The sequence below is a fragment of the Puma concolor genome, chromosome E2, assembly GCF_028749965.1.
Source record: "Puma concolor isolate L17-30 chromosome E2, mPumCon1.1.hap2, whole genome shotgun sequence".
Lineage (NCBI taxonomy): Eukaryota > Metazoa > Chordata > Mammalia > Carnivora > Felidae > Puma > Puma concolor.
Window position 1 is genome coordinate 16425195 of NC_141681.1, and position 26373 is coordinate 16451567.

At 41.3% G+C, this 26373-nt stretch overlaps 1 protein-coding gene and 2 long non-coding RNA genes across 4 annotated transcripts in view; 2 read left to right on the plus strand and 1 right to left on the minus strand.

Moving 5' to 3' along the window:
- ZFHX3 (zinc finger homeobox 3) overlaps nt 1–25907 on the minus strand; it is a 417139-nt gene extending 391232 nt beyond the window's left edge. The window contains 1 exon segment of the mRNA XM_086689030.1: nt 25828–25907. The gene's annotated coding sequence lies outside the window, so the exon portion shown is untranslated.
- LOC147573404 (uncharacterized) lies at nt 4011–10603 on the plus strand. Of its 2 annotated transcripts, XR_015244721.1 has the most exons (4): nt 4016–4884; nt 5502–5672; nt 7994–8131; nt 9947–10603. It is a non-coding gene; the product is annotated as an uncharacterized LOC147573404 (long non-coding RNA). The 2 variants fall into 2 exon arrangements; XR_015244720.1 differs by lacking the exon at nt 9947–10603 and having other exon boundaries at nt 4011–4884; nt 7994–9940.
- Nucleotides 18021–20145, plus strand: LOC147573405 (uncharacterized). The gene is made up of 2 exons (XR_015244722.1): nt 18021–19161; nt 19424–20145. It is a non-coding gene; the product is annotated as an uncharacterized LOC147573405 (long non-coding RNA).
- Nucleotides 25908–26373: the final 466 nt, after the last annotated feature.

Below are 26373 nucleotides of genomic sequence, written 5' to 3' on the forward strand. Positions count from 1 at the left end.
GATAATACAATTTTTTTTTAAATAAAAGGAACTGATTTAGTCAGAGTTGCTGGATTACAGAGAGGCGGATAATTAAAGCACAGACATCAAAACCAAAACAATAATAACAGTTATCATAACAAATTTTATTGAGCCCTTATTACGTGCAGGCTCCATGCACAATCTCATTTAATTTTCACAGCATTCCTATGCACTAGGTGATACCGTTGTCTCCATTTCACAGCTAAGGAGAGACTCAAAGAAGTGCATGACTCTAGAGAAAGTGATATCACCAGGATTTGAACCCAGGCAGTCTGGCTCCTGAGCAGGTCCTTAACCACCACACTAGTTTGAGCACAACTGTTATAAGAAGTCTGGTAAATGTCAAAGCCACATCATGTGTAGCTTTCATTAGCTATGGTGCTTTTGCCTTCCTGGACTCTTTCCTCCCTAAAAAATTATTCAAACTTATGTTTTATGACTGCACTGACATTAATATAAATACATTAACATTAGATATTAAAGCATTTTCTTTGACTGGGGCACCTGGCTGGCTCAGTCAGGAAAGCATGCAACTCTTGATCTCAGGGTTGTGAGTTAAAGCCCCATGTTGGCTGTAGAGATTACTTAAAAATAAAAAATATCTAACCCCCCCGCCCCCACATTTTCCTTAACCAAAATTTTTACCATTTTAATGATTTTAAAAGAAATTAAAACACTGTGGGCCCCTGAAAGTGTTGTAGCGTGTCTACTGAGACTAATGGAGAAGTCGGCCCTGGTTAGCATGACAAAAAAGCCACGACTCGAACATGATATCATGTAACCTCATTGCTGATTATGACAGGATCCAGAAAGCTATGGCAATGGAATAAATGGAAATAACATGAGAAGAAGAATGAAGGGGTTTTCATACCCCTCGTTTTTTTGAAGGACACATGGCTTGGAGCCTTGTTTGCTCCCTGAGGAGTGCAACTCCAGAACTGTTGAGGTCTTTATTGACTTTATCTACATTAATACAGTTCAATTTAGTTAAAAAAAAAAAAAAGCAAAACTTGGATACTTAACTGATAATACTGGCAGCAAACTAACAGATTATTATAGATGGCTAGGGTCAGAGACATTGCCCTTAGGATTCTGACCTGGGCTGTTTTTTGGGAAGGGATTCCCTGGAAATACAGAGAAAAGCCCATCAAATGCCTCAGTCCTCACTCACAGCAACAAACTGTAGTTTCTGTCCCAAAGAGAAATGAGATTCATCCATTAATGTTTCTCCCCAACCCAATAATGCTTCACATGACCCATTATCTTGGATGCTAATAAATGAAGGGTCATTCTGAGATGATGTTGAATCTCAAGTTTTGGCCAAAACCTGAATGTATTCTGAATAAAAGTAATGAGGGAAAAACAATATCTATTTTTAGTTCCCAAATTGCTACTCGACCACCGACCTGGATATAACATAAATCCACACATGTATGACCACATTACCATGTTAGGGTTTAGTATCTGTTTTGCTTTATGATAAAAATAATCTCAAGTTAGCTCTGGTTGAATTAGATCCTTTGCAAGGAGTTCTCTCAGTGTTAGACACAACATCCTGAATGAGATTTATGTGTAACACATTATCTGAAATTTCCCTCTTTTAAAGCCATGGTTTAAAAGGGAGGAGAAATGCATACTTGTATTAAGCAAAGAAAATGCCCCAGGAATCCAGGAAAAAATATTTTCTTTGCAGTTTTTAACTCATTTAAAATCATGCCATTTTATGAACTTCTTTAGTTTATAGGACTTTTAAACCAGAGAACAGATAACCAAGTGTATGGCATTTATAGACTTCATTAGGAAATTGGGCATTATTTACCTGAAAAATGATTGAGAATGTGAGTCTGGGATTCTGTTAAGATCATAGGCAACAAAAGGCACAAAGTAAAAGGCAACTGATAAGCAAATGATAGATGATTGAATGGATAGATACATGAATAGATTAATGAATAGATGGAAAAACAGATGGATAATACAGATGAATGAATTAATAGAGACACAAAGGATAGGCAAGTAGATGACAGATAATAGAAAGATATTCATAGATCAATACCTGGTTAGAAAATGGATAGCTAGATGCACATGGATGAACAGAATGCTGGGAAGCAGAATAAAGAGTTGATATATAAATGAATATAGTTAGGTGAATGGAGAGGTAGATGCTTGAGATTGATGAACGTAAAGATAAATTTGGAATGAAGTCGTAGATAGATAGAAGGGTACAACAATATCACAATTGCACCCAACTGGAATGGAATACCAATGAAGATAATGACATTTCTCTTCATGGAGCTATTTTAAATAATTTAACTGTGTTGGGGGAAGTATAGGCTAGAAGGAAGAAGTGAGTCAGTCTCTAGGAGTCCCAAAGTTTCACAATAAATGTCTTAGTTATAAGGAGAAAACACATGGGTGTGCCATGATGTAGCCACTCCTGCGTAATGCTTGAATCTGGCCCACTCAGCCTCTTTGACACACACTAGAACAGTGAGGGATGCACAGAGTGGCGGGTGCACAGGACAGCCTTCATGCATCCTTGGTGATGCACAAAAAGTCCTGCCTTTTTGCCTCTTTTTCACTTCTGATATTCACATATACCTTCACTGGTCGACCTACTCAGGAAGGTCTGATGTTGTAATTAATCCATGTCATAGGAGGATGTAGTATCCGCAGAATTTATGAGTGGGCTTGAGCTGCCGTGATGAGTAGGGGCACCTCAGCCCGAGTGATATAAATTCCTCTGCTAATTGGATTGCTGGAGCTAATCAGAAGCCAGAAAGGGGATAAAAAAAAAATCCGTGTTCCTTCTCCTGCTGCTGCTGCTGGCTGATAAAGCGCACAGCTCCTTTCTGGACAGGGGGTGCTGGAATTGAATCCTCTTCGGAGGTCTCACTGTAGATGGCTATCTCAAAGGTGACGCATCCCTTCTGTCACCAGGCCAGCAGAAGACAGAGCAATGGGAGAAAAGAGGAGAACGATCCCAAAGAGATTTTACTACTGAATCAAAAACAAACAAACAAACAAACAAACAAACAAACAAAAAACCAAAAAAACCACCACCAGAGTGAGTGGGGGGACAGATGAAAGAGGATATCAAAGGGGGACATCCAATGGCCTGAGAGAGCTAGAAGCTTTTTCAGCAATGAGGTGTCACTCCCTGGGACACGTGAGCGTGCCTGGCTTCCACGTGGGGGCATAACTTCAGGAGGCCTCATCTCAACAGCCAGGACTGGGCGCAGGCAGGAGAAAGTCACCCAAAGCATATTGTCTAGAGTAAGATGCTCCTGGGCTCACTTTCCTGAAGGTGAGAAAGCCAAGGGGAGGGTACAAATTCCATTCCGTACTAGGGCAAGTGCAATTCAGGAAGCTCAGGTGAACGACGGAAGGATGGAGTCGTAGGGGAAGGGGTGGATAAAAGCCCAGGGTCCAGAACTGCTCGTCTGCTGAAAACCCAATGGCGCAGAGCGGAGGGAGGGAGGGGACGCTTCCTCTGCCCCCACTCTTTCTAGGTTTTGCATGAGGGCAGGAAAAGGCAAGTTTGTGTTCAATGTCCTTCTTACCATTCCCACCGAGAATAAATAGCTGGTTGCAGCTGACAGAGGGAAACCTCCCGACTCCAGGGCACCGGTTAGACCTTGGTGATCTTTCTCTCTTCTTTGCTTGTCTAAGGCTCTAGCCCTTCTCCACAGAGGAAAACGTATCCCTAATATTTGGTTCCACCAAGCTGAGTGGCCTGCAGTTCTCTCTTTAAAGTCCTCTTTTTGTCTCTCCTGACTTCTTTTCTGTGATTTCCACTTCTTTGGCCGCATTTCTACTGGAGCCCTCTACATACACTAAATCCTTAGCCACGATGAGTAGGCAGCAAGCCCCTCTTGCACACAACAAAGACTTCTATTTTTTTTCCCTATCTTTTGGGCGACACGATAAAAAATAACCCTGTATTTATGCAAATTGCAAAGTAGCGTGTGATAATGAAAACAAAACAGTGCTGGCCCGCAGCCAAGACATGGCACTGACGGGGGCTCCCGACCATTTGGCTCTTGATTCTTTGGGGAAAGCAGCTGTAGAGAAAGGAGAATGCACAACACCCTCGTCACACGCGCACTCACACGCGCACACCCTCGACCGCACGCATTCCGGTACCGTCACCTCGGAGCCGGCAAGACTTGGGATCCAAATGAAGTTCTGCTGCCTACCGCCACGAGCCCTCCAGCGTCGTCCCCCACGAGCCTCCCTGCCCCCTGCTCCTGATTCCCTTTCAGGAATTTACAAACATTTTCCGCAGATCAATATCTGTATTGATTATTCATTGTGAGTGAGTCGTGTGTCTTTGGTGATCCGGCTCGCAGAGGTAGCAGCCAAAGCCTGCTGCAGGGGAAAAAAAAAAAATAACAGAAGGCGAGAGGGACCCAGCTCTTGCTGGGTCTGCGGCTGTCGGCGACACAGAAAGGAAGAGGAAACGAGGAAGGCACTGGGAAATGAAGGAGTGGACAAGGGTGGAAGAGAAAGAGGGAGCAACAGCAAGAAAAACCAAGTGATGATGGGCACCTGGTTCCAGGGATCTCGGTGGCTTGGAGGAAGCCCCCATCGTGGTCTGCTGCTCCGTGCACCGTGCAGCGGACTCCCTCGGCTCTGGGAGTGAGAAGTGACTCACAGTTTTGGTATCTCCTACGTAAGAGCTTTGGGGGGATTCCTTGGCTTGCTGACAAGGACAGGAAGAAAGCAGCAGCAGCGAGGTAAAACACGATTACTTCCAACTGCCTTGTGGAGGATATGCAGTCGCTTGGTTCGACTGGAACAGCTTGCCGCTCTCTGATGGCACGCGGAGGGAGAATAATTAAAAAGGCCAGCATCACTTGCTAAGTGAGTAAACACAAAGCCGTTCCAAACGTGCTCTCCAGCTAATGAGAAGCTGTAATTTCTTATACTTGAAGGCGAAACAAGACAGTGATGGGGCTTAGTGGAGTGTGTGTTTGCCTGGATATGGAGGTGGGGGGTGGTGGTGATGGTGGTGGTGGTGGTGGTGGTGGAGGAGATAAATCGACTAATTGTTGGCAATGTTTAACAAAGGGATTACTGGAAAAGACAGTGAAATGATGACAGGAAAACATCTTGGACCAGAGCCAAAAAAAAAAAAAAAAAAAAATCGAGGCAAATCAAGTCTGCAGCTCAGAGGAAACACCCCTTGCTCCTGTCGGAGGCTCGGACAGGAATTGCCTGGTGTTCCTCAGCCAACATGAAATCCTGTGTGGGCACCAGGGGACAGGACCAGGGACCACCAGGGTGTCCAGAGGAAGGAACCACAGCATTCCAGGTTACACAGCTATGTCATACTTTAAGAAAACAAAACAGTAAAAACCAACCTGTCCTTTCCTTTTAATTGGAGCTCCTGCATGCTCAAAATTGCTTCGGTTTATTAAAAGCAACCCCTAAATGTGCCTTCTGATAATAGGAGCTGCCGATTCTCTGTTTGTCTCCAGGAAGCTGCTGCAATGTTACAAAAATATCCTGGAAAAAGGAGGTTGAGGAGATTCGGTTTTCCGTAGACTGGGCTTCTGGCGATGGTGCCAGGTGACTGTCTTTTGCCATTTGAACCACCATGGGGGAGCTAGTCTGGGGTTCCTCTTCTGTTGTCACCCAGCTGTGGCATGGTGAGTCCAAAACCAGTCATGAATAGGACTTTTTTTAATACAGGGTTCCAAACACAAATGACAAAGTGGAGACCCCGAGGAATAAAATGAGCTGGATCTTCTTTTATTTCTGGGTGTTCATTTAACTGAGCTATCTGGTTCTCTTTCACCTGAATGGAATTGGGGCTTTTTTTATTGAAAGGATTTCTGAGACTGGAAGGTCAACAGATAAGATGTCCTCCTTCTGACTGGGGTTTTATTCTCCATGTCGCTTTTTAAATTCGGACTCCCCCATACATTGCAAGTTTCTTGAGTAGGACAAATATATCCTGCAGAAGTATGCCTTGGAAACCCAGAGAAGGAGGAATTAAGCCAGTCGTGGATGACTTGGGCACCTTGCGTTGCATTTCTTCAGCATTCATAGAGACCTGTGTCTATACTGTGTGTGTGTGTGTGTGTGTGTGTGTGTGTGTGTGTGTGTGTGTGATGGCATTACATGTAGTGTGTGCTTGCATGTGTGTGGCTCTGTGTCTGTCTCTCTCTCGGAGAGGGAGGAAAAGAGAATAAAGTCGGAGCAGACAGTGTTTGGGCATTTATGCAATTCATGCCGAGAATGCTCAATGCTGCAAGGCAGACAGCCACCCATCCCCGGACTCTGCTGCTCTGGAGGGCCTGTACAGACCTGATCTGAATGTTAAATGCAGGAGATGAAATTAGCATACTAACCAAAGATGTCAACCCCTCCTTGCGATCAGTAAATGGCCGTCTACTCTCTTTAAAGCCGGCATCGCCATGCGCGCCAGCCACTTAACCATGTCCTCTGTCAGGTCCTTTTTTGTGTTTGTTTTTTTGTTTTTGTTTTTTGATGAAAGACTGGAAATTCATTAATGAGGAGGGAAGGAAGGGCTTCAAGGGGCTGTAATGAAAACAAATGATCCTCTTTAAACCTCATGACGGCCAAAGCTGGTGTGTGGGGGGGTTTGCTTTCTGCTCTGGGGCTGGAGAATAGGAAATTCCAGACAACAGACCACTTGACGAGAGCCCAAGAACGCAATGCTTGGGAATTTCTTCTATGTGGCAAACACCAGCCACGGCCAGTACATCTGTATGAATAAAACTTAGGAATGAGCTTTCTCTTCCTAACTCTAAAGTGTGGTCTACCAGATGTCTTTCCACTTCATCACAGGTTATCAAATTTTCTTGACCTTTTGAGGGTAGGAAGAGCCTCTTGGGATCTTTTGGCGAATTGTCTCAGCTTCTGAAGTAATACGAATTTTTCTCTTGGGCTACGCATTAGACTTATCCCAAAGGAAGTAGTTGCTTTTATTTTAATCTCTAGCATACAGAAAAACTCACAAGGAAGATTTGACTTATACTTCTGCAGAGCCCCATGGTAAAGTAGATGGAATGTTGTTTAAGAGCTAAGAGTCAGGCACTCCCCACCAAGTATCTGGGATGGGAAAAGTTTGTTTCCTTTTTCCATCTTTTAGCCACTTTATCCTTGGACAAACATCTTCTCTTCCATTGTAGTGTACCAGTGGTCTGACATATAACAGGGGTCATACTGTCTGACATACTTCAGGCTGACCTGTGGGCCCCAGCCCGAGGAGGCAAGAGGGAGGAGTGGAACTTGGGATGAACTGGAGACAGAGCCGCTCACTTCTATTTAGGGCTATAAAAGCCACGCTTTGTGTTGCCTAATCTTCCGATGTTTTAAGAGGTGGTAGATATTGGGATGTTTAAATATAACTATATTGATTTTGAAACACTGGTTCCAGTTGTGTGTGTGTCTTAAACAATCCATGGGTCAAACAAAAAATATTTTTGAGGATGGTCTTGGTCCACAGCATGCCACTTTACAATATTTGCTTTAGTTTAAAATACCTAGCACCTATGTATTTTTGTTTTATTTTCTTTTACATTATATTTTCCTAATGCCCAGGCTTTCTGTAAAATACTTTATTTTATTTCATTTATAATATATATACATATTAGCAACTATATGGCACACATCAGTAGGAGGGTATATTCTGTTGGACCAAGAGGGAACTGCTAATTTAAAACAATAAAGAGGGGAAGGAAATGGATGTGTGCCTGGCTTACTTGCCTTGTGGTCCCTGGCATCTTAGCAGTCATGGTATAATGCTATCCTTTTCTAAGGTAGTGATCTCCACAAATATTTTTTTCTTACAAAGGTCATGGCTGGGAAGATTAAATACCTAGAAAGAAATATGTTTGCATATTTTCATATTTATCTCCACCTGTTGTTACCATTAGTGATTAGTGAGTGCTATGTTAACGTTTAAAAACAATTAATTTTTTTTCCTCTTATTCATCCACAGAACTCTACATCTCAAGTGGGTAAGAAAAAAAAAAAAAAGATAGAAATCCCCAGAAGAGAGATCCTGCACGTAGTTTGGAAGAAATTTTTCCCATGGCACCTGATATAACTTCAGCAGGAAAAGGCATCTCAGCAGATGGTAACGGGCAGCAAGGAGGCCCCCCTCTCACACAAGTACAATAGGGCCTTCCAATTTCCAAGGTGTTCTTCATGCGTATTATCCTGTTTAATTCTCACTACAACCCAGCAAGGAAGATTGTTTTTAGCTTGTTTTGCATGTGAGGATATGCAGGCTCTGGGAGATGACGAAACTGCATCAAGTTGGAAGCTGGTAAGAGGCATTCACGGATTCTGAGTCTTAGCCTCATGCTGTTTCATTATTCTTCATAGATTCTTCTAGAAATATCCTCTTCAGAACCCCTTACCCAAGGCTTCCTCTATTCTTGATCCTCTCTCATCCTCCCCACCCTTACTCCCTCACTATGAGGTTCTCATTTTGTAATCTGTGTAATTTGTAGTCACGTGCAATTTGAAAATGCTCCTTAAACCCTGCCAGCAGTTAAGAACCAGGGCTAAGTTCCAACTGGCAATGGCAGAAACCTTCTTTAACTTTTCACTTTCTCTTATCTGCCCCCCACCCCCTTGTTCCCTTGAAAGTCAGGTTTATCCACAGCCAGTCTACATTTGCCCTGTTTTTAGCTCTTTGCTTTCTTTTGCATCTCTAACAAAGCACTCTGCTTCCATTTCTACTCCCCATTAAAACTACCTCAGGTCATTAATGACCAATTCAATTGTACTTTCCTTCCCCATAGTTACAGTCTCTTGACCACTCCCTCCTCCATGACACTCTTGTCTTCTTTCCTATCTGATACGATGCTATGCTAGATTTCCTCCTTTATTTATGGCTGCTTCATCTCAGACTTATTCTTCCTTTTTAATCCCTTTAATATTAGTGTTCCCCCAAGTGGTTTCTGTGGTTCTCCTCTATTCTCAACTGCCTTGTGTAAATGTAAACCCTTGATTTCAATAGTCATCTCTAAACTAATCATCAAATTCTCATCTCCAGCCCAAACCACTCTCCTGAACTCAGCTCTGGATATCTGGCTGCCTGCTGACATCTCCTCAGGCACTCCTAACTCAATACCCTCTAAACTTACCATCATCCCCAAACCTTCTCCTTCTGGATCCCTTTTCCTTCACCCCCTCACTGCCAACTGCTCTTTGAGTTCTTTCAATACTACTTTCTTAATTTCTCTCTAACCACTCATTTTCACTAAATTCTGACTGCTCCTCTCTTGGTTTATTTTCCCAGTGGCTTTCTAACAGCCCAGCTGTTCTCTTCATTCTCAGACAAGCCCAGCCCACAATGCATTCTCTGTACTACTTCTAACTCATCTATAGAACATGCAAATATGACCATTTTGCTTGCCTCTGTGAACCTTCAGTGGACTCTTTCTAACTTGGTCTTCAAGGCTCCTCATGATCAGGGCCTTGCATCTTCCCAGCCTTCTTTCTTAAAATTCTTCCATTTCTCACCCTATATTATAGGTCACAGAATACTCATAGCTCTTTTATGCCTCTAGGGTTTCATAAAATGTTCCTGCCTCATGGAATGTTCACCTCTACTTTTTTTCATTTGGCCAATTCCTTCACCTTCATGGTTCTGTTCCAGCAAGAAGCAATACACCCCCCCACCCCACCCAAGACCCAAGACTCCTACTACAGATTATATGCTGCCACAAGCCCTATACCCCTGCCCGCTGTCCCACAGCATTTACCCCACTGGCAGAGTAATCAGGTTCTCCTATTTGACTGTGAGACACTTAAAGGTAGAGACTGTGACTTTTATCCCTGTGTTCCCAGAACCCAGCACAGGTTCTGGTGTATACTGGATGCTTAATATATTAACATTACTGTTTTTATTCTGAGTATCATAAATGCTGTTTTTTTTGAGCTGTCAAATTACAGGTCCCCCAAATAATCAAACTGAGGGAAATACAGCAACCATTTCTCATGGTGGAAAAAAGATTTCCTATGGTGCAGTTCTCACTTACATCAGTTTTTTGACTTCTGTCAGGTGAGAAATGAATGCTGGGGTGGTCTTGAGGTGTGTGCTGATGTGGTAGAAACTTTGGAGTTAATTAGCAGCTTTGGCTAAAGCTGAACTTCCTTTGTGGAGTTCCTGGAGGAAACACTAAATTAACAGTTCAAGGTTACTATTAGAAAAATAGCCTGTTTCCCTTAGGTTCTGCCTCAGGGAGCTCGTTGTTCTCCCTGCCATTTCTAAGATGTGTCTACCTTCCTTTGGACCTGGCTACATCTGCCACTTTAAGCCTAGTCTTTCTAACAAAGGTGAAATCCCTTGAGGTCAAGACTGCTGAATGCTTCTTTTGCATATCTTCCAATAGCAGTATATTCTAGTACATTCAGTTAATACTGGTTGAATTGAACAGCAGGAAAAACTGTCTACCATAGAAGGAATAATCAGGATGGCTTTTTAAGTGTCCATCTTCCACGAAGCAGAAAATGGCATGAAATTGTTAGTACCATAGTACCTTGACAGTCCCATGAAATAGCTCATGACATCATTAGGAATTCCTACATTTGCAAATACAGCCAATTCTCATTATTTATGGTAGTTATATTCTATAAAGTCAACAAAGACTTTGAATTAGCAAATGCTGAACTATTGCTCCTAGGAGAAATATAAGGTTAGGTTCCTTTGAGCCTCTGGTCATCATATTTTTGTCAAGTGATCAATACATAACCTTGTTTTAAGTGTGTTTTTGTTTAAAGATGTCTTATTTAATATATATTGCTGATCCATTAGTATTGAATTCATGGCCAATATCATTATAACTCTTTGCCTGATTGAAACTTATCTAATACATGTGTTCTGTCTGTAAGTCACAGCATAGCCTGCTCATACTTAATAACACCAGACCACATTTTTGCATTATTGGGAGCCATTTTAAACAGTGAACCAAAAGTACAAAATGTGAAAGATGTAGCACTAAATAAACAGGGAATAAAACACCTGTCTACAGTATGAGAATTGAAACAAGAAGGCAGAGTATTGCTTCATTCAAACTCGGCTGGGAATGTGCCTATTGAAGTACTTATTCTATATTTTTGCCCCTCTGTACATGTCCACAAATGACCATCAAAACACTGTAAGTACTGCTGCATTACAAATAACTTGGAGTAGGTGAATTTTTAAGTACAGAGTCTATGAATGAAGATTCATTGTATTACCAGAATATATGGATAAAACATTAGAGCTTTTGCTTATTTCCAAGTAGAGACGATGATGACCTTGTTCACAGTGCAATTCTGACTTTGGAGTTCATTCTTTAATTTGTACAAAACTTCATTCTGGAAAAGGATCACCTTCACTTTCTTGGAACTCTTCACATAAATAATTGCCACTCACTAGAAGTTGATTGTTGGGGGTGGGATGGTGCATTTTACTCAAAGAAACAAAACTGGTTTGTTGCAATGAGATGCAAAGGCTGGGCAATCATTTAGACTCCATCTCCAACTAGGTGAAGTCTCCCACTGTCACCTTTACCCGCTTAATGTTTATGATTTAAAGGTGGCCTCAGCAAAATTACAATTGACTCATGTTAGGCTTCTTTGCCTACATGAAGAGGATTTTATATGACTGTCTTAAAAACCTATTCTTTGGAGCTAAATCGTGCCCTCTTTGGGTCATATCTTCACTTACATTTCATTTTGCAAACAGCTGCTCAGAAGTTCATTTTTTGCTGTTTTCTTATTGATTTCCATCTGGTTGCAAAGAATGGATGAAGCATTCTAAACACTATGTTACCCTTTCACACAAGCCAGAGGCACAGACACACATGCGTTTTAGGAGTCAGGAAAAGGGGTAAATCAGGAATTTACAGTGTAAAGCATAGCAGGATTTCAGATAACTGGAGTGATGACAAGAGCCTCTGGAACTTCTTACTATGTCTCGCTACAAGTGAGCTTGGAGTTGATTCCAGCAGGATTGGAATCTCTGCTCTGTTATATATGCTTGCTGCCATCCTAATGGAATTGGATAACTGCCTTGAGAGCTGTTGCCTCTTCTGGGAAATGGGGACCATGATACCAACCTCCAGGAATGACTGTGAGGATTAAATGAGATAAATGTATGTAAAGTGCTCAGCTTGAAGTCAGGCAGAAAGGTACTATGAAAATGGGAATTGGGAATTGTTGCTTTTGTTATAATTTTGTAGATTCCTAATTAGTCATCTGCCCTGACTTCTAGGTAATACACATTCATGGAAACATGGAAGACTGGAGTTGAAAGAGCTGCTCTAGGGCAACTTCCACAATGCACAGAGGAGAATATTGGCCGAACAGGATTAACTAGTGTAGCATTCCACAGCTAGTTAGGGCAGAATCAAAAGGAAAATGCAGCTCTCTGAAGTCTGGTTCACAACTATTCAGTAAAGTCCTCTATACCCACATTTCCCTTATAGAACCTACTACAACTATCTGTCTGCCACCCTTCTTCCTTAACCACTAGCCTGATAACCATTGCTCTGTGGACTGGTATCTTCTTTGGCAGAAACACTTGGAGCTAATAGCAACAGCCAAGTAGAGTTTTTAGAACAGGAATCATTGAGCATGATTTCTTCATATTTTTGACTATATCTATATCTATATACACATACACACACATATATATATGTGTATGTGTATGTATATATATACATACACATATCTATATGTGTATGTATATATATATAAAGAAATCATGTATATATGAAGAAATCATATATGTATGTGAAGAAAACATATATATATACACATATATCTATGAACAGATAATATTCACAGTATATTAATGTAATACAAAGCAAAAATGATTATAGAATCTACAGAGGGAATGCTCTTTTAAAAAAGCGATCAATTATTTTGTAGTTCTCTGCAGTAATTTGCAAGATGCTCCTTTGGAAGAGCCCCCAGGGAAATGCCACCTGATATTAAAACCCCAAAGCTTATAAATGATCATGCAATGAAGGGATGAGAGAACTTGGCTGGGCAAACTGGATGGGGCTGGTTAATTTCCACCAAGCCTGTCTTATTGAGTACAAGCATTAAGTGGGATATTCTAGGAGCCAGCAACTTTTTCATTGGTGTGGAGGTGTAGGGTGGGAGATGAGAAAAGGTAGTCCTAGAAACTGTCCACAGTCCACAGTCCAACTGTCCACAGTCCAGAAACTGGGTGGTGCCATGGAATGATGGATTATGTGGCATTCAAGTAAGAAGTTATATCCAGCAGGATGTGGTAATAGTAAAACAAGGCATGATGTGCCCATGAGTCCTGGAGGTGAAGATGAGGTCAGAGTCTGAAGTGTTTGACAGAAGAGAGGGGTCTACTATTGTGGAGTTTCAGCTAAGGGAGCTAGGTGCCTCACATGGCTGCAGAAACACCAAGGTACAGCCAGCATCACAAGACAGGGTGGTCCCAACCTCTACTTAGATGAGTTGGGTTATACAAGTAGGTATCAAAATTTGGAAGTAGTTAGGCAGGCCTGGAAAGATTGGGGTATCCTCACCTATTTTATCACATGAGAGATTAATCTTTGCTATGAATTATTCATAATTATCCTTGAGCAAATAAGAATATTTCTTAGTGGGTATTGGAAGGTTTGCAGGGCAAGATCCTCCTATTTCTCCATGGCTGTGTCCCATTCGTTCTTATTCCTTACTAATTTTGGTCCTCATTCTACTCATATGGAACAGTCTCAAAAGCTTGTATAAGATGTAACTTCATCAGAATATCCTTCTTGCAAAAGGTCTGGAACTGTATTTAATCTGCCAACGTAATAGGTTTAAGTGAAACACAGCTGACTTAACCAGCCTACTAAGCTATTATATTTGCATTTTATATTGAACATGCCCCTAATATTCTCTTTGTTAGATGAAACTGACATTTCCGTATGACGGTAAATGCTAAACTGTGAATTGCTTTCATGAGGGTTTTGCTTCATCATTTCCGTCATTCTATAGGCATAGAAAAAGATCGCAATGAATACATGTAAGCATCCAACACAATGCTTTTTGCGGTATAATCTGTTCAGTGGCTTAATTTGGATTTATGCAACATCTCACTTATCCAGAATTCAACCATTCAGCAGCTACCTTACTTGTCTAGACTTAATTGAAAATAAAAGCCCTATGAAAGACAGGAGAGTTGTTGCTGAAGTGACATGTATGGAAGTCCCTTGAACATTCAGTCTCAGTTGGATGTGAGGTTCCCTCCAAGTACCAAATTTGAATGGTACACTGATGGCCAGGAGTTCTCTCAGGTAATGGCATCATGTAAGGCTGCCCTCCCTTGAAAGGAATAGTTGTGCAAGCAGAAGTTCTGTGCAAGCAGAAGCTGAGCTCTTAGATCTTTTTTAGCATGGGATACTCTTGAAGGTATGTTGGCCCCTGTGAGGAACGGGAAATGGCATCAGTGGTCCAATAAAGTTGGTGCTTCTAGTCTGAAATTCTTGGTTTCTAGGACATCTCTTTAATTCAGCTGCCACTTCTTTAGAGGGTACATGACAATATCTGAATTGAGAAGTGGAAAACAGAGAGCTCCAGGACTTTGCCAGGCAACAGTGCCTGTAATTTAGTAGCAGCCTCCACAGAATTTTCCATACTCCTGGGTGTGGCTAGAGAACTATGGAAAGATCTATTGGGAGCATACTTAAGTGGCAGATGAAGAAATCTTCTAGAAAAGTATTTGTCTTGAGGAGAAGGTCAGGCATATAAACTTGATTCCAGAAGAAAGACAGGGTAATCAACAGAGTGGTTGGATTTGGGGCACAGGATATCCTCCACTGTGAAGATGATCCCTCACTCCTCCTTCTTCCAGGCCAAAGCCCAGGACACAGGGCTGAGTCTCAGTGACAAGTAAAAAGCTCATGAACTAATTTCACACAGAGCCTTTTTGAGTGGTGGGACATGGGAGCCAGGAGCACGTGGGGATCAAGGCAACTGAGTGCAGAACAAAAGTCAGAAATTTCAACCTGAAGTCGACATGGGTGCTCATGCCTTACCAGTCCCAGCTTCAGCAGATTCCCCTTAGTGACTGGCATAGTGATGTGGGATATCCCCAGCTTTTGCAGTAAGGAAAAGCTGGCAGAAAGCAATGCCACCAGCTGTGGGAATAACTGGAGGAAGTGCTTTTGCCTGGATAGCAGCCATATACCCTCATAGCAGCTGTGACAGTGGCAGCATGAGGCACACTCACAAAGCCTGAAATGCAGCAGAGGACTCAGATCAGGAGGGACAGAGAGGACTTAGGTAAGCACACATGACATCCCCCCCCCCCCCCGCCACTGGATTACCTCCTAGAACACCTGAGGGAGATTTCAAGTGAAATTAGAGGTTCTACAGTTACAGGTGGATGTTAAAGCCACACACATCAACATGGCCCTAGTTCCACATTGGCATGACCTGAAATTGGCTATCTCAGCAACCTAAGCTTGGAAACTCTGTAAATAAAGGATGGATATCAGAAACATGACATCAGGGGTGGTCAGACTCTATTCTCTTGCACATGAGAACTGATTTAGAAGCTTCTGTCTCCATTTCCCCCAAAGCTAATAGCAGTTACTACATTGTTCTTTAAGTATTGAGTTACTCATCTCTCTCTTCTAGTGAGTTGTAAGCTCATTGAGGAAAGGGACTATATTTTATTCATCTATAGATTCCCACTACTTAACACTGTGTCAAGCAAATAGCAGACAATTAATCAACGTTTTTTGGATGAACAGGTAAATATGTAATAAATCAAGAGATGTCACAAATGAGATGGCTATCTGTGATAAGATTATGTAAATAAATAAGGATCATATCCCACGACATTGTGTGGAAAGAAGTGGAAGACCCCATCCAGAGCCGTCCAAGGCTGAAGTGAGTTCAGGGGAATATGTATAGTCCAAAGCTGGCTACTATATGGGCTCTTTCAGAACCTCCTGGAACCTCAGTAGATTGTAGTCTCTAGTCGTGATCTAAGTGTTCCAAAACAGGTCAACACAACTCTGCAATGATCATACAGGGTGTCAGTTCCATACACAATAATCGAGGGTCTTGATAAAGAAGTAAAAGAGTAAGAAAAGTAAGTGTCCTACAAGATGAGAAGGAATGGCAGATGAACTTGTGCCACCTCTAGATCCATAAACTTCAAAAGGGCTGGGTCCTTGGCCTTGGACCATGATTGGATATGCTCCAGTGGGATATGCACCTCAGGCAACTGTGGGTTGTGGACAGAGCACAAGGCCACTCCCCTGTGCTCTTCCCTGAGAATGTAGTGAGAAGATCCACTCCTCTATGAACAATCCTAGGCTTCTTAGCTAAGGTTTTGTGGTAATGGTTCTGGTGAAGGTGGCACCTTGGCCAGGTGACCTTCAATGGCTGACAGGTGGTCATTTGTCTCTTGATTCCAAGCCCTGGAGTCGTGACATTCTAGGAGGGAGCTGATCCACACTGGTCCATGGAGGTCCCAGAAGTTAAGTGTCCTGAATACCAGGGCCTGATGGTGATCACTGGGCTCTGGCTTCTTCCTCACAGCCAGGGGCTTGGAGGAAGGAAGCTTAACCAAAGAAGGACTCTTAAGTCATAGATTTAGGAGTCTGTATTTCCAAGCAGGATTTCTCTACAGCTACATTTGGAGCTGTGAGCACAGGGCTCAGGAGTCTGGAGGCAAATGGATTAGGAATACAGAAACCAGGCTGATTGGCTCCTTAAGTAGCCAGCTGGGTCACTACCACCTATTGAGCCCTGAGATGCTGTGGGTGGTGGAAGGCTTTAGCAGCTTGATTATGCTTCCAACAGCAGGGTGGGGAGGGTGTTTCCTTGCTATACAGATCTCTTGATTAATCTATACTTACTGTTAATTCTACCTTATTTATTTAAGAGAGAGAGCCAGAGAGCAAGAGAGCCATAACAACACATTTTCCTTTTAAATGCTTGTATTTTTTATAAGTGCATTTATTTATGTATTTATGTATTTATTTATTTGTAATCTCTATGCTCATCATGGGGCTGGAACTCATGACCTCTAAGTCGACCAGGGGTCCCTAAATGCTTGTATTTTAAAACAAATCTACATACTCTTTAGGTATGACATTCTTAAAATAAGTATCATGAGGTATACTTTTCCACTCTTAGAACTTGCAATGCCTTCAGTTCCTGGAAATTAGGATTTACATAAACCAGTAATTTTAAAATGGTTCCTTTGTTCTTGACTGGTTAAGAAACTGATGGTTATAGACATTTTCATAATATAATATTTAACATTTTCAGAACGGAAAAATCCCTCTATACTAAATTGACATATATGCATATTTGCTTCAAGTTTTCCATTCACAAAGTGTGAGTGTGTGTGTGCATGTACATATTTGTATTTAATAGTCTGTGTATATATGTACATGTGTGTTTGTGTGTGTGCACACATATGTATGTATACTGTGTATATGATGTGTCTGTGTGTATATTTATATGTGGAGTATGTGTGTGTGTGTGTGTGTTGTGGGTCAAGGGAGGCTATAATACGCATCTTCTCCATGTGGAGTATACACTAGAATGAAGTGTCTGCTTTTTTGGATCATTTAAGGGCAGAAATCTTGCATTTCATCCTTACATTGAAACGAAGTTTTTTAAAAAAAAAAACTGAAAACTACATTTTTATTCCAAAAGATTGAGTAGAATAGTACTTTAAAAATAATTTTAGTGATTTAAATTGAAGGCCCTGAAAAAATTCCCATCCATGGTTCGAATCTATTTTCTGGCCCAGAGCCCAAAGCGTTTCATTAGATTGAGAATTGGATACAATTTCATTTACTTTAAGCTTTTGCTGCTCAGGATTTTGTTCTTCAGAGACGAGCTAACAAGTGTCGATGGCCATGTTGGCCTCAATAATAGATCTCCTTTTCTTGAATGATCTATTTCAGTTGCATTATTATCATTTCAAGATGGCCTTGTGCTTACAGACACATTCTCAGTGAACATAACAAGAATGCTGATATTTCCTCTATGTGGTTTGCCTCTTCAGTTAGTAACTTTGTTTGGAGAAAACATCCTCAACTTATTTTCCACAAAGCCATTTGCAAAAGAGAGGCTATCTAAAGAATTCTCTTCCATATTGTATTCTTGTTATTACTAAAGAAGATTTTGTCCTATAAACCATACTGAGATTTTTAAAACCGTTTTAAGCAGTAATTAATGAAAATTTTGTTGTCTTTTCAATAAACAGAACTGACATATCAGTAAGAAATAGATAACCCACAGAAAAATGGGCAGATGACTGGAATAGTGACTTCACACACAAAAGGAAATCCAAATGGCCAATCAGTGCTCAGATTCACTGGAATTAAGGAAACGCAAAATAAACTACAATGAGAGACACCTCCTACACCCCCCTGGCTTGGCAAACATTGAAGTCCGACAATAACAAGTGTTGGCATGGGTGCAAAGAACAACGGATACTCATGCATTGCTGGTGGGATTGTAAAGACACTAGTTTGGAAAATAGTTTTGCGTTAATTAGTAAAGCTGAAGAGATGCACTCCCCCTGACATCCCCCTAAAATCTCTTCCAATAACTTTAAAAAGTGGCTCCCAAAGTATGGTCCCTATTCTCAGCTGGTAGCATCAGCATCACCTGGGAACTTCTTAGAAATATAAACTCTCAAATGTAACCCCAGTTCCACTGAATCAGACACCTGAGGGTGGAGCCTTGTCATTTGTGAGCCATCTGGGTGATGGTCATGAGCTTTCAAGTAGAAGAAGCACCACCTGAGAGAAATTTGTGAGCATGGGTACAGGATACATGATAAAAATGTTCACAGTAGCAACCACATATCCATCAACAGGAACACGATCCCTTCTATTTATACAATGGAATATTACACTAAAATACATGCATTAAAAATGAATGCATTCCATGGATAAAACTTATGGTCAGTCATTATGTTGAAGAAAAGAAGCAAAACACAAATGAAAAAAAAAAAAAAACCCTGAAGAGAAGAAAGGAATTGATTACCATAAAATCCAGGAAAATGCTTATCAGTATTGGAGAAGGAAGGAAGTATGATCAAGAAGGAGCTTGCAGTGGAGCTGGAGTTTATGAGCGGCTGACAATATTCCCTGTTTTGACCTGGTAGGTGATTACATCTTCCTTGACTTTATGATTATACTATAAACTGTATATATGTGCTTTTCCAAATACATATTGCCTTTTACAGTGGAAATAAATTTTTGTGTCTATCAAAGCTTTCAACGTTGCTACCAAAATCAAATTTAACCAAATTATAACCTGCCTACCTTTGTAAGTCTGCTTGATTCTCCTTCCCATTATAAGAAGCTCCTCCATAACATTACTACTTCTGTTCTTTTTTTTTTTTTTAAATGTCTTCTTGCAGGGGAAAGAGAGTTGGGGACAGACTCGAAGATGACTATCAGCCAGAGTCATTATCCCTTCTTCTCCCTAAATGTGTAGACGAGTCGAAAAGCAACCAGGCTTCTCAGTAAGCGAGGTTAATATCACCCACGTGATCCAAGGTTCTGCTCCCACTTTTGACTTTGTTGTTTATTTGCAAACTTCTTTAGTGATTGCTGTTAGACTGGATTCATGCACAGTTAGAAGGGAAGAAATAACACATTAGTTCTTCCAAATATAATAGTGATGGTACAGATGCTGGTTGGATCATACTTGAATTGTCTGAGTTTAAAGCAGAAGGTACTTCTCAAACAATTTTAAAGTCAGGTCCTTATTTTTCTTTTGTTTCAATTAAGACAGGTGTACCTTGGCCACAGGTCTACGGTGATTGAATTGATAGCTATTTATCCTACATGGATAATATCATTCTTTTGTCAATAGTAATGATCATGTGAGTATGAACACATAAAAAATATAGCTATATATTATGATACAACATACCACGCACAGTGTTTGTACAGAGTAGGTGCTCAGTGAACACTCAACTGATATAAGCAGATCTGTCATATAAAAATATGTCTAAAATACAAGTATTATTATAAATTGTTATATAATTTAGCTGTCTAATTTTTCTGGTGTGTGTATTTACTTTATTATTATGTGAATATTTGTATATGGCATAAAATTAGCCATTTTTGGTGTGCATTTCAGTGGCATTAATTATATTCACAATGCAACCATCTAGCCACCCGGTTTTCACCCTCATTTTAATGCCTTTGTTAGAATCGACTTTGGTATTTCAAATTGCTTTCTTAAAACTTCCTCTAATACAGCCGCTCCCTCTTCCTACACTTTATCTTTTGCCATCTTTGCCAGGTCCTTGGTCTCTTTTACAGCCTGAATCATGTGTGTTATCTCATATGTGGGGGACCAGATTTCTGTGTCAAGAGGACTTTCTTTCCTTCTTCAGCTCAGCTTACAGTTGTCCAATAGTAGAAGCTGTTACATTAAACTATGGAGAATTAAAACAAAAAAAATCCATTCTTACTAGGAAAAATGTAGACTCTTGGTTTCAGAATCCTTTGGGACCCATCATGGGTTATCTAAAGTACCAAAAATTATTAGCCTGATGTCTTAGTGGAAGTACTCAGGATATTAATTCACCAGTTGTATATAATTCCCAAGTTAGTCTCTCATGCCAAACAGTGACTAATTAAGCTGTGGATAATGTCATGCTGCAAGAGTGATAAAACAATAATGATGGTGATAATAACAATAGCTAACACTGAGTGCTGTTAGGTGCCAAGCATGGTTCTAAGGCTGTTATGTGCATTACTTTAGGTAGTCATCATAATAATCCTATGGCATATATGCAGTCGTTAGCCTATTTTATAGATGAAGAAACCAAGACTCAGAGAGGCAAATTATATGTACAAAGGTTATAGGATCTGAACCCAAGCAGATGGATCTCAGAGCCTTGCTCTTAGTCACCATACTGTGACCCCTATTTAAGAGTAGAACCCAAGAGAATGCTTAATTCTCATGTCCCTTGTAGGAGGCTAGTTACTGCAGGTGAAAACATACAAAAATAGATTAGGAACAAGAATAACACACACAGACACAGACACACACACACACACACACACACACACACACACACACACTCCTTTATTTCTTTGGGGGGTCAGTGAGAGGTGGAGCACAGAGGTGGGAGAATTAGCCTGTTAGTAATCAGCTAATAATAAGTGCTAAAAGAAAGGCATTTGGAGAAAAATATCATGGCAGTTTAGTTGGGAGGAGATTATTTTTAGCTACTACGCAGGAAGGAGTTGAGTATACAATGTAGAGCCATCAAAGATTTTTCGGCACAAAAGGAATATAATGAAAGCTATGCTTTTAGGAAAATAAAACTGCCATCAGTGACTATTATGGCCTGGAAGGAGAAAAGACTCAAGGTGGAAAGGCCAATTTAGAGGTGTCTATAGGAACCCACAGGACAAGTAGGGAGGGCTGGAATGAGGGCAGTGACCATAGGCATGGAGAGGTGGGGAGAGGCTCTACAGAGGAAGGCCAGAGCAATGGATATGAAGGGTCAAGTTGACTACAAGATTCCAATCAGGATGAGTGACAGAATGGGGTCTCTTTAAGAGAAACAGAAAAGATGGGAGAAGAGCACCTGGGAGGAAAGTGCAGGTACAGAATTTGAAGCTCTGGTAAGATGCATAGGGACACTGTTGAGGAATTTAACTTTGAGAGGGAAGTTGGAGTGGGGACCTAGAGTTACTGCAGAGCCTGGAGACTGAAAATCATGGAAATGGAGGAGAATGTCAAGGGAAAATATAGAGTCAAATCAAGAGTGTTAAAGACAGAATCTTCGGGAACATTTACATTTAGAGGCAATAAGTAGTCAGAAAAGATAAAGTTAGACAGATAGGAAAAGTTGAGAGCAGCAAAGCCAAGGGAGGAGAACATGTGGAGAGCGAGGGGGTAAGAGACAAGATGAAAGGTCATGGAAGGCACAACAAAAGATGAGGCATTGGGTTTGGCAATAGAGACTTGCAAGGAAGCAGCTTCACTTGAGTGGTGGGGGAGAGGGGGGTTTAGGGGATGAGTGTCTGGTGAGAAAGGGGAGGGTGCAGCACGTGTAGACACACCTCCCAAGAGGTTTGTTGATGAGGCATACATGAGTATAGTTCAAAGGAGTAGAAGGATCAGGGGAAAGTTTGGTTTAGGAAAAAAGAGCCAAGGTTCAGGGACTAAGTGGAAGAATCCCAGTGGAGCAGAGAGAAAGAAAATGCGTGAGAGGGGGCAGGGAGAGAGTGAGAGAGAGAGAGATAACTGACACAACCAGAGTAGGCAGGCAGAAAGCAAGTGAGAGCCCAAAGAGAGGGAGGCATTGGGCAGGAGAAGGGCCTTTCTTCGTCCAACACTTAAAGAAAGGAGGGGAAGATGAAGAAAGCTGTTGATGTGAGATATGAGAGGGAGAGCACTTTGGGAGCTCATGGAGGAAGGCCAACCAGAAAAAAGTGAGAGCGTGGGCAGCATAGAAGTACTTGATCCAAGTGCAACAGGGTTGCAATAAACACAGAGAGAAGTATGGCATGTAGTCAACAGAGGAAGGACAGTGAAAGATACCGGGGAATGAGGGCCACCTGATGTTGGATAACACGTATGGTGGAGCAACTACATCAGTTCTGTGACTTTTTAAAAACTGGATTGTTTAGGCAGGGAGCAGATATGTAGGAGCAGCAGACGGTGGAATTCACTCTGGCTTGGGAGTTAGAATAGGAGTCCGACCGAGGCACAAAGGGTCAAAGTCACTAAGGAGTAGACAGAAAGGCCAGAGGACTGAGAGAAAAACATTGCCTGGTATGGTGGCACTGGAGGATCAGCTCCCCTTTGAAGATAACATGCTCTGGAAGCACAGCTGACTGACAGCCTCCAGTAGTCTCAGCACTTGTGGATTCACTCAGTATTCGTCCCAGGCCAGGCTGCTTCCAGGCTGCACCAGTAAGGACTAAAGCCAGAGAAGGGACTAAATTTGGCCATCTTTCCCCATGTGGGACTCCTCTCATAATTAAGTGTGCTCAGGGACTCCGTTGGCTTGGTTGAGATTTTTCTCTGACTTTTTTCTGGAGTCTGAAGCTCTTCCTACCCAAACCCTCCTGCCCTCTCTCCTTCTTAGTTATTAGAACTGCCTGCCAATTTGAAGACTCTCCCAACCTGAATCCCTCTCACTTTTTGCCTCCCAAGCATTTCCCCCAATAAATCTCTCACATGTATAATTCTATTTTTGCTTCTGCTGTTTTGGAAGTCCTGAAGGGACACACTTGGGCTTGCTATTATTAGTGGAGGACCTAGTGATTGGAAGATGTAGGCAATGAGGTGATTGCAAAGATGTGAAGATTTTGTTTATGCAATTCCTTTTTGAATTATAGACTCACAGGAAGATGCAAAAATAGTACAGAGATTTCCCCTATACCCTTCACTCTGCTTTCTCCAGTGGTAACATCTTATATAATTAAAACCAAGAAATTGATATTGATATAATATTGTTAACAAGTTCATATGATTTGGGGTAATCTGTTTCTCATTATGTTCCTGTCCACATCATAAATATATTGATCTCATCTTCTTTGCAAAAGGCCACTTAAATAACAGTTCCTTCCAAGTCAACCAGCTCTATAACCGCAAGGTTTGTAAGATGCATAAATAAAGCCATTAGGTGGAGGGAAAAATAGAAAAATGACATATGTCTATTGAGGAGAGGGCTCCCCATCCACCCAAACATCCATCCATCCATCCATCCATCCATCCATCCATCCATCCTTCCATCCATGTTTGCTAAGCTTTTCCTAAGTGTCAGGACCTATATTGTGCATCTACTGCATTAGAATACTGATATCAAAATGGTAGAAGCAGCTACCACACCTGTGCTTGAATTAAGATGCAGTGAGGAACCCAGATATATAGTTGTTTTGTGGGCAAAGGATATCCAGATTGGCCCTGTGATCATTTTTACCTAGGCAGTAATTCAACTGGTAGCAACCGTATGCTCAACAGCCAGGATCATGCCTTTTTATGAGTCACTGTAAAGCACCAAGTGCATTGACATATACTTCATAAATGCTAAATAATAACAAGTCAGTGAACCTAGAAGTATTGGATTCAGTATTCGAGACATTAAATCCAAGTTATTCTGTTCTAGAAGCAAGGCAAACAAATAAATCAGCCCCAAATCAAATAAAGCCCACATCCATCCCCGGCCAGCAGTGGGTGTTGTCTGGAATGCACTTTAGGGGTGAGTGGCTCTCTCATGAAGGGGCACTTGTTAGTACTTTACCTGACATATCATATACAGTGCCTTGCCTGTGATTTGGGAGGAGAGTTTAATATCTGACCCACAGAAGACAACAGCAACACTATGTTCTTAAAGCTCCACTTCCCTTTATTTGATACCAGAAAATACTATCTGCTGAAGCTCTTGAGAAGAGCAACAGTCACCCACTGAGCAATTAGACTGATCCTGGTGGGAAGTCTCTGTAGGCAGTACTGGGAGACTCTGTATGTATTTCAAAGCCAGGATTTAGTTTTCCTTTAAGATAGAAGTCTCTTCATGGCTGCCTGTGACTCCTTGAGGGGTTAGGCACACACTATAGAAAGCATGAAATGCTATGGATGCTATACTGGCAACCGAACTAGCCTACAGCACAGTTGAATGCTTTTCTGATTCACAGGCCAGAGCCTTGAGCAGCGTCTGGTTCTGTCTGATTTGGGATGTCTGGCCCTTCTGTCTAGAAGTCTGCCATCTTGGTTCCACATGCAAACATGATTTACCTCCATCCACATCCCTTTAGTCATTTCATAGTGATGACATCCTTGGGAGCAAAGCCCAACCTTCCACAGCAAAAGATTGACGGCAAAGCCATTGTAAAATGAAGAGGTAATAACTATGACATCTCCAGGAGTGATACACACCAATGAGATCACATTTTGAATGGAGTCTAGAGGAGATTCTATCCTTTAACAGTCATTTCCAAAAGGATTTTACTCTCATTCAATTGCAGCCAAGGGGAAGGGAGCCAAAGACACCTAGATTTAGCCAACAAAGTGTTGAGGGGAGGAATGAGCCAAAGGGGAAGGTACAGAGCCAAGAAACAAAAAGTAAAAAAAAAAACCCATCAGAAGCCGACTTTGTTAATTCTTATATGAATACAAGTGATTTCAGCCAGTTGCTGCTTGGCCCAGACCTAACTCATCATATCTCACAGAACTAAATGTACACGTAGATAAAATGATGCTTACAGTGGTTAGAACAGTGGTTCTCAAATGTTACTGTGCATCCAGTTTACCTGGGGAGTTTGTTAAAAAGGCAGATTTCTGTTCTTCAGCCTCAGAGATTCTGACTTGGTAGGTCTGGGACGGGACTTGAAAAATGTACATTTTTAGCATGTACTCCAGTGATAGAAGCAGATGTATTGCCCATAATATATTAGAAGTCATTGCTTTAAATCACTGCCTTTCAATCTTTCTGAAGATGTGATATTAAGAAGTTTATAGAAATATTTTCCAAGTAATCCAGCCCAAACCTTTCATTTTGCAGATGAAGAAATTGAAGGCTTTGGTAACCTTCTGAAGGTCGCTAACCCAGTTAAAGGTGGAAAGTCAGGACTAGAAGCAAAGTCTAGTCACTGTGCCTTTTGCATTTACTATACTGTTTGGTTTGCATTTACTATACCTTCTCTCCTTCAAGTCCTGTTGGATATACATGCACATAAGTAGAAATGAGAATGTGTGGATTAGTTTTTAAATTGTTATATTCTTTGAAACAATTGGTGAGAACTTCAGTGTTGCCAAAGCAAACATTCAGAAGGAAATGGTACTTACCCTCTCCTATATCAATGGTGAAAAAGATGATAGAAGGAACTCAAAGTTGTCCTCTGAACAATCACAGTGTCTGGGTCCCCCCAGCTCAGTGCCTGGGATAAAACAAAAAAGTAAACAGTTGCAAGAAATTGTATTTGTTTCTGATGCTGCATTAAAATAACAAGTACTTTGCATAAGCTTTATTAGAATCAAATCAGATTTAAGTGTCATAATTATGCTCTTCATCTTTAGGTTAATTTCTCACTTTACTTTGTGAGGCCATGGTCAATTTAAGCTGAAGGGTTTTGTGTCTCAGCAAATTCCAGAGCTGTCTTGACAAGGATCACTGGAAGACTAGTCCATAGTAGTTACAGGACCCTCTGATATGGGCTACAGGGCTCTGAGAACTTCACACTCACTTGTTTTCTGGTTCTTCTCTTTATATATGAAGGTGAAAACTGAGTACATCCTCATTTCAAATGAATGGGGAATCAGAGAAGTTATTCCAAGAACAGTGACTAGATCTTCACAATTTAAGAGGGTGCCCTCATTCATGGGCTCATTCAT